Genomic DNA, 10000 nt, shown 5'->3' on the forward strand with positions numbered 1-10000 from the left:
TCAATATATAGTGGCATAGCAACTATATAAACTTTATTTAATAAAGTATACAAGTGAATGCTCGCTTAGGTATAATTATCAATTTCATTGTGGCAATTATTATCTGAGGTTTATTCTTGTCTATTTTAAGTGGTTGAAATCTGTTTTTTTAAAGCTCGAAAATCTCTTGGAATATAAATAAAAACACGGAGTTTGTGTATTCCATGTCAAATATTCAAGTTTTTGTCAAAGGTTTCTATAATGAAACTGTACTTTATGATGTTTCTTCCCGATAAGTTATTTGAATGGAACAATTTCTTTACACATGATCAAATAATCGTGTGATTTTATCTCTAACAAAGGCAAGCATTGTATTATTATCTTAAGCACATCGGACACTTTTCTTATGTTGTTCAATTCTCTTTTCTAGGGCTTTACCAGTTTGACCAATGTAGAATTTTTCGCTTGGATTTCATGGAATACGATATACACATCCCTTGGTAATGTAAGGAAAATTCTTTGCCAGTGTTGGTATTATTGTATTGCTACTCTTTTATGCTACATTAAGATTGAAATTTTTCAACAGTTGGGGAATTTCTTCAAAAGAATTGCTATAAGGCAGCACAATTAGGTTTTGTTTATTATATTTTTTCTTGTTTTAATTGCCGAAAAGGTGTTTTTTGCTGTTGTTAGTGCATCATCTAATAAACTTTTAGACTACCTAAGTTTTCTTAACTCCTGTTCTAATCTCATTTATTTCATCATAAATATATTCAGGCCACAAAATCGTGATGCTCCTAAAACGTAGCAGAAAATATAAATTTCTTAACTGTGTTGCTTTGATTACAATGGTATGGGTATATGCGGAATTATTCGTTAGCTTTCTATAAACACTAAACTTAATTTAAGTCTTTTGTTACACTTGTGTATATTACAGTCCAAAAAAGGTAATATACAATTATTCTTCAGCTCCATAGTGAAATTTATTGACGGTACCAAGCTATTCAATCAATGAAAAAGCTTATCTAATTTTTTTTTTTCCTTGCCCCACACGTAGCATGCAGTTAATATAGCAAAAACCTTCCACATTGTTAGGTATGGTGTTATTTATGATTCTTCTTTCAAAAATTTCATAAATAGAATGCTACGAACTTGAGCTAATAGTTTCCCTATGGCCATGCCAAAAGTTTGTGCATAAAAGTTCCCATTGAATTAAAATTTCTAATATTTTATACAGTTTAACTAATTATATTAGGATACTGCTGGAAAAATGGTAAATTAATTTCATATTATCTAAGTTTTCAGATAGAAATTCCAACAGGTCATCAATAGGTACTCCAGTGAATAGTGAAACAACATCGAAACTGACAAGCCTACAGATACTGTTAATCGGTACATTATTTGTTAATCATTTCTACATTATTTTCTACATTTGAATCTAAGATGGTGTTAACAAAAGGGTTAATAAGGTACCTCCATGATTTATAACTTGATGAACCTACAGAATTAATTATTGGCATAGGTCGATATATTGATAACTAAAACCCATAATCATCGTAAGTAATAGAAGAATAATAATAAACCGAACGAGGATGATGAATAATTAAAAATGCATCTGAACAGAATTTGGCTTTGAAGGCGATAGGAAACCTCTAAGGGTAAAAAGTAGCATCGTGGATAGCATCATAGAAACTATGTTCCCTAGGAAGGGCATATATAGCTTCAGTATTTATTAGCATTTTTTTTTGCCCAATATCTGCAATACTCATATTGTACTATAGATTTCTTTTAGTGGATGATAGTATATTCTTTGTGACATTATCTGGATATGCATGATTAATGGAATTACATTATCATTCAAGTGAGTGATTAGGTGTCAAATAGGACCTAGAACTTCTTATATAGGGTGTTGAAAATGTGCAACAAATTCATCGAAAGGAAAGTTAGTCCTGTATCATCACTAACACCCGATCTGCTGGAGTCTTTGTTACTATGCTTTAGTTTGTGACCCAAATCCTTCAATTATATGTTCAGTATGTCATTAGGCCTGTATGAGGTTAAGGATGATTTTTTAATTTATTAAAGAAGATGATAACCATACTGGATGGACACGGGGAACACAAAACAAACGGACAGGATGACTATGAGATGAATGCTGCCAAAACATTTCGAGCGATGACCGGACGGAAGGGAGTCTGGAGTTGGCTGCTGCTCGTCTATGTAAATCGCTTAACCCGAAACCTCTCGAGTGCTGGAGAAATTGTTTCCTTGTCCCATCCTTACTGGCTGAGCGTAAGTATAATAGAAATGAAATGGGCTAATCCTCCCTACTCGCTCTGCCCACGAGACATGTACAACAAAAGAGCAAATTAAATCCGAACAGATTGTCCATATCACACTTTCAATTATACCACAATGAAATGACCTCCTGTACCTCAATAAGGAAAAGGTTTGTGGGTGATAAAAATTTATGAGTCAGGGAGTGGAATCAGCAGGGAGGATAGGTAATTTTTCATCTTAATACCAGAGTAAAAGAAAAAAAAATAATACCAAAAGTTTAGGTATAAAAACAATTTTGGTTGCAAGTTGAATGTTCAGACCAGGTGATAAATAGAACTCATGCAATATTTTCCATTAGCTGATTATCCATTACCCCACACAATCTTAAAAGTCAGAAAATTCTATATATCCTGAACGTTTAAACGATTTATGTGGAAAGAAAGAGCAGCACTTTTAGGAAATGAGTTTTAAATCACAAACCTGGCTAGGTTTGCCTACGAACATAAGCGTCGCAATTTCAGTATAGGAATATTTCTCTCACTTTGCTTAAACACACACACACACACACACACACACACACACACATATATATATATATATATATATATATATATATATATATATATATATATATATATATATATATACATATATATATATATATATATATATATATATATATATATATTTATATATATATATATATATATATATATATATATATATATATATATATATATATATATATATATATATATATATATATATATATATATATATATATATATATATATATATATATATATATATATATATATATATATATATATATATAGTGAAGTGCAAAAATATATAAGGTTGGTGAAAAATTACGCCAATTCACCAGAGATATTTCTAATGTCATATGACGCGTGGCCAAAGCTCCTGCTTCCAAGCACTCGAATTCTCCATTGAATAATGCCTTTTTTTTTTTTTTTTTTTTTTTTTTTATTAGTATACCTTTGACTATTGACAATAATATCAACCCTTCACTGAGCATTCCCAAATCCTCCCTCAGACATCACCTCGACATCTGTACTAAAAAGTTCCCTTTCAGCTCTAATCGAAGATACGTTCGATAAAGAGTTTCTATGGACAGCCCTCTGGGATTCTTTTTTGCTGACTATTATATGGGAATCATTGACGAACTTGCACTCACCCAAGGAATGATGGTGCATACCTACCGCGTATTAATAAAGTAATGCTATTGTATGGTACACGCAAGACTTTTAAAACGTACATGATAAGATCATTAACCAGCTATTTCTCTTGGACATTCCCGTAACCCCTGAAGAAGGGAGGTTCCAGACCGGGATTATGCGAAACTTGCGAACTTTAATGTTATTCTAAAACGGAACTTAAATAGTGAATTATCAAGGATATGCGCTAATTTTCAACCGTTGTTCAAGCAGGACTATCAGACGAAGGGAATTTGATAGAATTGTACAAGTTTTTATGGAGAGCTGATACACTAATACTGATAGGAAAAACGATGGAAAATTGATAACAATAATGAACACAAGTTAGAATACTCCCAAGGATATAAAAACCAGCCATTAATACGCATAGCAGGGCTTTCGTTAGCAATCAATATTTAGAAGAGGACTTTGGGCATGCTATGCAAGCAAACAACACGGAGAGGAAAGCTCACCTCTTCGTTTATTTTGTAAACAGAAGGGCTTCGAAAGTGCTGTGGAAAAATAATTCAGGTCTTAAAAGGACGAACGTGGTTCACAAATACAATCCCCTATTGAGAGAAGAATCCCTGAATAATACATCATCTATGTCATTATATTTAGTTTATATTTGAAGAAAAAAAAGTAAAAGTAAGGATTAATGGCATGACATTAGAAATTACGTAACATTATTTTTAGATAGAAATTACGTTATGACACCGCGTGGCAGAGAAAAGAGGTTTGTTGTAACTTCTGGAAAGAGTCTTATGAGAATGTTGGTGAAATTAGGTGTGTAGAAACTTAGAGGCAATTAAAAGCATGTAAGGCGGCAAAGAATACATGTGCCAAAGAAATATTCTAAAGATGCAGAAAATGTAAAAAGAAAAATAGGAATAAAATGAAGGCTAATAAACCTGTGATAGTTCGAGATAGGGAGAGGCATCATTATTGAACTTTTCTGAGAGTTTGCTGTTGCTGAAAAGGATTACAGAAGTAATGAAGCTCTTCACTATTGAGAAATGAGAATGAAACATGCACTGTTGATGATTAAATTATTTAAAAGACAGATAACAACGACTATAGCATGAAAATGATTGAGCCAAATATCAGAGCGATCAACATAAAGCCAAAAGGATCTTTGTATGAATTTCCCTAATGACAAGAAGGACATTGGGTAACATGGTAAAATGGAAATGATTAGATATTTAAAGAAAAATAATGCGATAGTAGGGTTTTGAGATTCAATTTCAATACTAATGATCGAAGAAGAGTGTATATAGTAAAATGATTAAAATGATACTCTCAGATTCCATTATATTTCTACACTGGTTGAAAAGGTAAAAGAATGGATCTTCCAAATGCCAACAACATCAATTTCGCTAATGATTCAAATGTTAGACTGTGATGGTGATTCGGGCTTTTGAAAAAATAATGATCTGCTCCTCGTAGAGTGAAAAAAATCTGTAGGGAAACAGAAAAAAGGCAAAAAAAAAAAAAAATGGAGATGTATGAACACAAATGCTAATTCACGATACAGTTAAGCAGATGTCTGAGCACAAATTATGAGCGATCTATATAACTATAAAAACACCTTTTGCCAAAAAATCTTTTCTGCAGAGACACACATCATTCATTAAACCTTTAAAGAATTAGAATGGTAGCAATTATTTGTTTGTCTAATAAAACTTCCCTCTGTTACGGAATTAGCTGTCAGTCTATCTATCTATCAATCTATCTATCTACATATATATATATATGTATATTTATATATATATATATATATATATATATATATATATATATATATATATATATATATATACATATATATATATATATATATATATATATATATATATATACATATATATATATATATATGTATATATATATATATATATATATATATATATATATATATATATATATATATATATATATATATATATACAACAGAACCACAGGGAAAATGAAAATACGAAATATACAATTAAGTCCTGACTAGGTTCGTGATACTTCTGATTTTAATTTTCCCTGTTGTTCTTCTGAATCTGAGCATCACGTTTTCCTGTGATTTATGCGCACACACACACATATATATATATATATATATATATATATATATATATATATATATATATATGTATATATGTATATATATATACATATATATATATATATATATATATATATATATGTATATATGTATATATATATACATATATATATATATATATATATATATATATATATATATATATATATATATATATATATATATATATATATACATATATATATATATATATATATATATATATATATATATATATATATATGTATATATATATATATATATACATATATATATATATATATATATATATATATTCTTACTTTTCGTTTGCCTCCTCCTTTCTGAACCCTCTCCCCTTTTAGTATGCTTGTGTTGATGACCTTTCTTTAATTGTGTAATTGTTTCCTTTTACAGGGAGTTTAAGAGTGAGTGTTTATTATTAATTATTGTATTGTTGAGGTTCAGGTGTTATTTCTGTCTGGAACCTAAGTATTAAAGTTAAGTATATTTTTGTGGTATTTTCTTTGTCCCCTTGAATTGACTTTGCACTCTTATTGAAATTGTATACTATTCCACCTTTTGTGGACTTAGTATGGTACTATAGCGAATACGGTTTGATAAAAGTTTAGTGTTTTTTTGTGGTGGTTAATCCAGCCATCACAAAATGGCGACCGTGACAGGATCTTTTCGTTCCTAAGTATTCACCGGTGTATGTGCAAAGTAAATTCTTGGGGCTGTTTTTCAGGCAGCATATTTTCACCTCCTCGTGGTTTTTTTTTTTTTTTTTTTTTTTTTTTTTTTGTATATTTAGTATTGTGTGAATAATAGTGGTCATTATGGCTAATGTACTAGAACTCTTTAGCGGAGAGGGGTGGCAAGAAAGGCTTGCAGAGTTGAAAAGGGAAGACTTGGAAATTGTAGCAGAACATTTTAAATTGGAATAAGAAAGGGTGTATTGCTATTGCACATTTATGATTATGTTAAAACTGTAAAGGCTGGTGGGGAACAAGTGAAACCTGATAAAGCACTGTTGTCTGTAGAAATTTTGGATAGGCAAATTGCTCTGAGGCAGATGGAGTTGGAAATAGAAAAGTTTAAGGCGGAGGAAAGAGAAAAGGAGAGGCAGCATGAGATTGCCATGAAAAACTCAGGTTCCTCTTCTTCCTCTCCCCCTTCCCTAAATAGGTCAGTAACGCCTGCTATTAATTTAGCGCAGGCTCTCAAATTTGTGCCTAAATTTGAGGAAGACAATATTGCAGAGTTTTTTGTATCATTTGAGAGGATTGCAGCAAGGTTAGAGTGGCCCCAAGAGTATTGGACCACTCTTATACAAAGTAAATTGATTGGAAGAGCTCAGAGGGTGTATGTAACTCTGGAGGAGGATCTGTCATCAGACTATGAGTGTGTGAAGGCTATCGTCTTGAAGGCCTATGAGTTAGTCCCTGAAGCCTATAGGCAACGCTTCAGGAACTTAGAAAAAAGTAGGGAGCAAACTTTTATTGAATTTGCAAGATCGAAGGAACAATATGCTAGTGATTGGCTCAAGTCCAAGGAAGTGTTAAATTTTGAGAAATTGGAGGAGTTAATGTTGGTGGAGGAGTTCAAGAGGTGTTTTCCGGATAAACTGAAGGTTCACCTCGAAGAGTTAAAACTAGAGACCATTCAGGAGGTAGCCATCGCTAGTGATGAGTATTATTTGTCTCATAAGAGTGAGTATGGGGGAGTAACAAAAATTGTGAAGTCTGGATGGGGTAAAGTAGGTAGGAATAATAATTCTAACAATAATAATAATTCTAACAATAATAATAATAATGCTGGGATGTTTACCAGAAATAATGAAAGAGGTAATGATCAGGGCAATGCCAATACTAATATTAATTTTTCTCCTAACAGGAATAATAGACCTAAGATATATAATCCAGAGAAATTGAAAACATTGAAGTGCTTCTTTTGCAATAAGAAGGGGCACGTAAAGAGCATGTGTTATGCGTTTAGAAAATCGCAAAATGCTAATGTTAGGCCAGTGATGGGTGTGGAAGAGAGAGAGAGAATCTACTCCAACAACATCCGCTGATCAATGACTACCTGGTTGTTTTGACAGATATTTGTCCTTCGGTAGTGTCTCCTTCGCCAATTCGTCCGAGAAAAGACGAGTGCGTATTTTGCGTGATACCGGTGCAGCTCAGTCTTTGATTCTAAGGGAGGCATTACCTTGCAATTTTGTACCAAAAAGTGGGGAATTTGTGTTATTGGCTGGTTTTCCTGATACGGTAAAATCGTATGCCATCGAAAATTTTAATTTAATCTGCCCTTCCTTTGCAGGGAATTTGAAATTGGCCATTGTTGATAAATTTCCGGTTAGAAATGTTGATGTTTTGATAGGGAATGATGTTGCTCTGAAGAATATTACTTGTCCCATACTGATAAACCCTGATAGTGAAGTAGCAGCAGTTACTCGTTCTAGTGCTAGAGTTGTTGACGCTGCAGAGTCAATAAATGATCTAGATTTAAGTAGTTTAGAACGTAGTGATAGCGTAGTTGTAGATCTTGGGATTTTGAAGGACATTACGAATTGGACTATTGAAGAGCTTGTCAAAGCTCAGAAAAACGATTTTCGGGATCTCCCTATTGAGTCAGGTGAGGTGACTGATATAACCGGTCCAAAATTTAAAATAATTAATAATATTTTGTATAGGTTAACTAGGCCTATGGAGGCTGATAACTTTGATTATGAAATTTTGAAACAAATAATGGTTCCATTTGTTTACAGGAATGAGTTGATATCATTGGCGCATGAAAGTGGTTTGGCCGGACATTTTGGCATTCATAAGACTTCTGGCAAGTTGTTAATGAATTATTATTGGCCGAAGTTGAAGGCGGACGTAAAGAAGTTTGTCAGTAGCTGTGATGTTTGTCAGAAGGTCGGTAAACCTAATCAGCTTATTCTAAAAGCGCCTTTATGTCCTATTCCAGTGGTTTCCGAACCTTTCAAGGAGGTCATTATTGATATTGTTGGACCATTACCAAGGACTCGTAGTGGAAATGAATATATTTTGACTATCGTGGATAGGATGTCTCGATATCCCGAGGCAATACCACTACGTACGATAAAAAGTGTTAAAATTGTATATATACTAATTGACTTTTTTACCAGGTTTGGGATGCCTAAAATTATTCAATCGGATTGTGGTTCTAATTTTGTTAGCAGGTATTTCAGAGATAAAATGGCAGAGTTGAATATAAAACATGTGACCTCTTCTCCATATCATCCAGAAAGTCAGGGAGCTCTGGAGAGATTTCATCAAACCCTGAAATCTATGGTAAAGAAATATTGTTTGATTAATGGTTCTGAATGGGATAAGGAATTACCTTATTTGTTGTTCGCTTTTCGTTCTGTCCCAAGTCAGTCTTTAGGTTTTTCGCCTTTCAGCCTTGTGTTTGGCCATTGTGTTCGAGGTCCTCTTGATGTTGTTCGAGAGTCCTGGGAGGTAGACGTCCCTGAGATCAATCTATTAGATTATGTGTCTAATCTAGGTGATAAGTTAACAAAGGCTTGGAAATTTGCAGGTGAAAATTTATTGTGTAGCCAAAAAATAAATGAAGTACTTTTTTTGACAGAAGGTCTAAAGCACGTGACTTTGCGGTAGGCGACAAAGTTCTGATTTTGTTACCCATTCCTGGAAATCCATTGAAAGCATCTTTATCAGGTCCTTGGAAAATTCTGAAAAAAATTAGTGAAGTTAATTATTTAGTAGAGACTCCCGAGAGAAAGAAACCTTTTCAGCTTTGTCACATAAATATGTTGAAGGCTTATATAGAACGGGAGAAAGTCATTCCCGTGGCAACCATAGGGAATGCTGTAGTTTCCGAGAACGATAAACTTTTTTCTTTTTCAGAGGATGAAAGTATTGATGATAATTGTTTTAATGGAAGTGAATGGCGTTCATATAATAAGAATTCTTTGAAACATTTTTCTGGTATGGTTTCTCATTTAAGTAATGAAAAACAAAAGTCTTTAAAGAAATTGGTATTTAATTATAAGGAATTATTTTCGGATGTACCGGGAAGGACTAATGTCCTTGAACATGACGTGGACGTAGGTAGTGCCACTCCTGTGAAACGATCGCCTTACAGGTTGAATCCCTTTAAAAATGAGGTTGTAGCGAAGGAAGTGGATTATATGCTAAAACATGACCTAATTGAACCTAGTCAAAGTCCTTGGTCATCACCTGTTGTATTGGTAAAGAAACCCGACGGTGATTTCAGGATATGATTTGATTACCGTAAATTGAATGAATTGTCTAAGTCTGATTGTTACCCATTACCACGAATGGAGGATTGTATTGATCGTATGGGTAAGGCCAAGTACATTAGTAAATTCGATTTGCTGAAAGGTTATTGGCAGGCTCCTCTTTCGAAGCGAGCAAGGGCCCTGTCCGCTTTCGTAACA

The sequence above is a fragment of the Palaemon carinicauda genome, chromosome 16 (assembly GCF_036898095.1).
Source record: "Palaemon carinicauda isolate YSFRI2023 chromosome 16, ASM3689809v2, whole genome shotgun sequence".
Classification (NCBI taxonomy): Eukaryota; Metazoa; Arthropoda; class Malacostraca; order Decapoda; family Palaemonidae; genus Palaemon; species Palaemon carinicauda.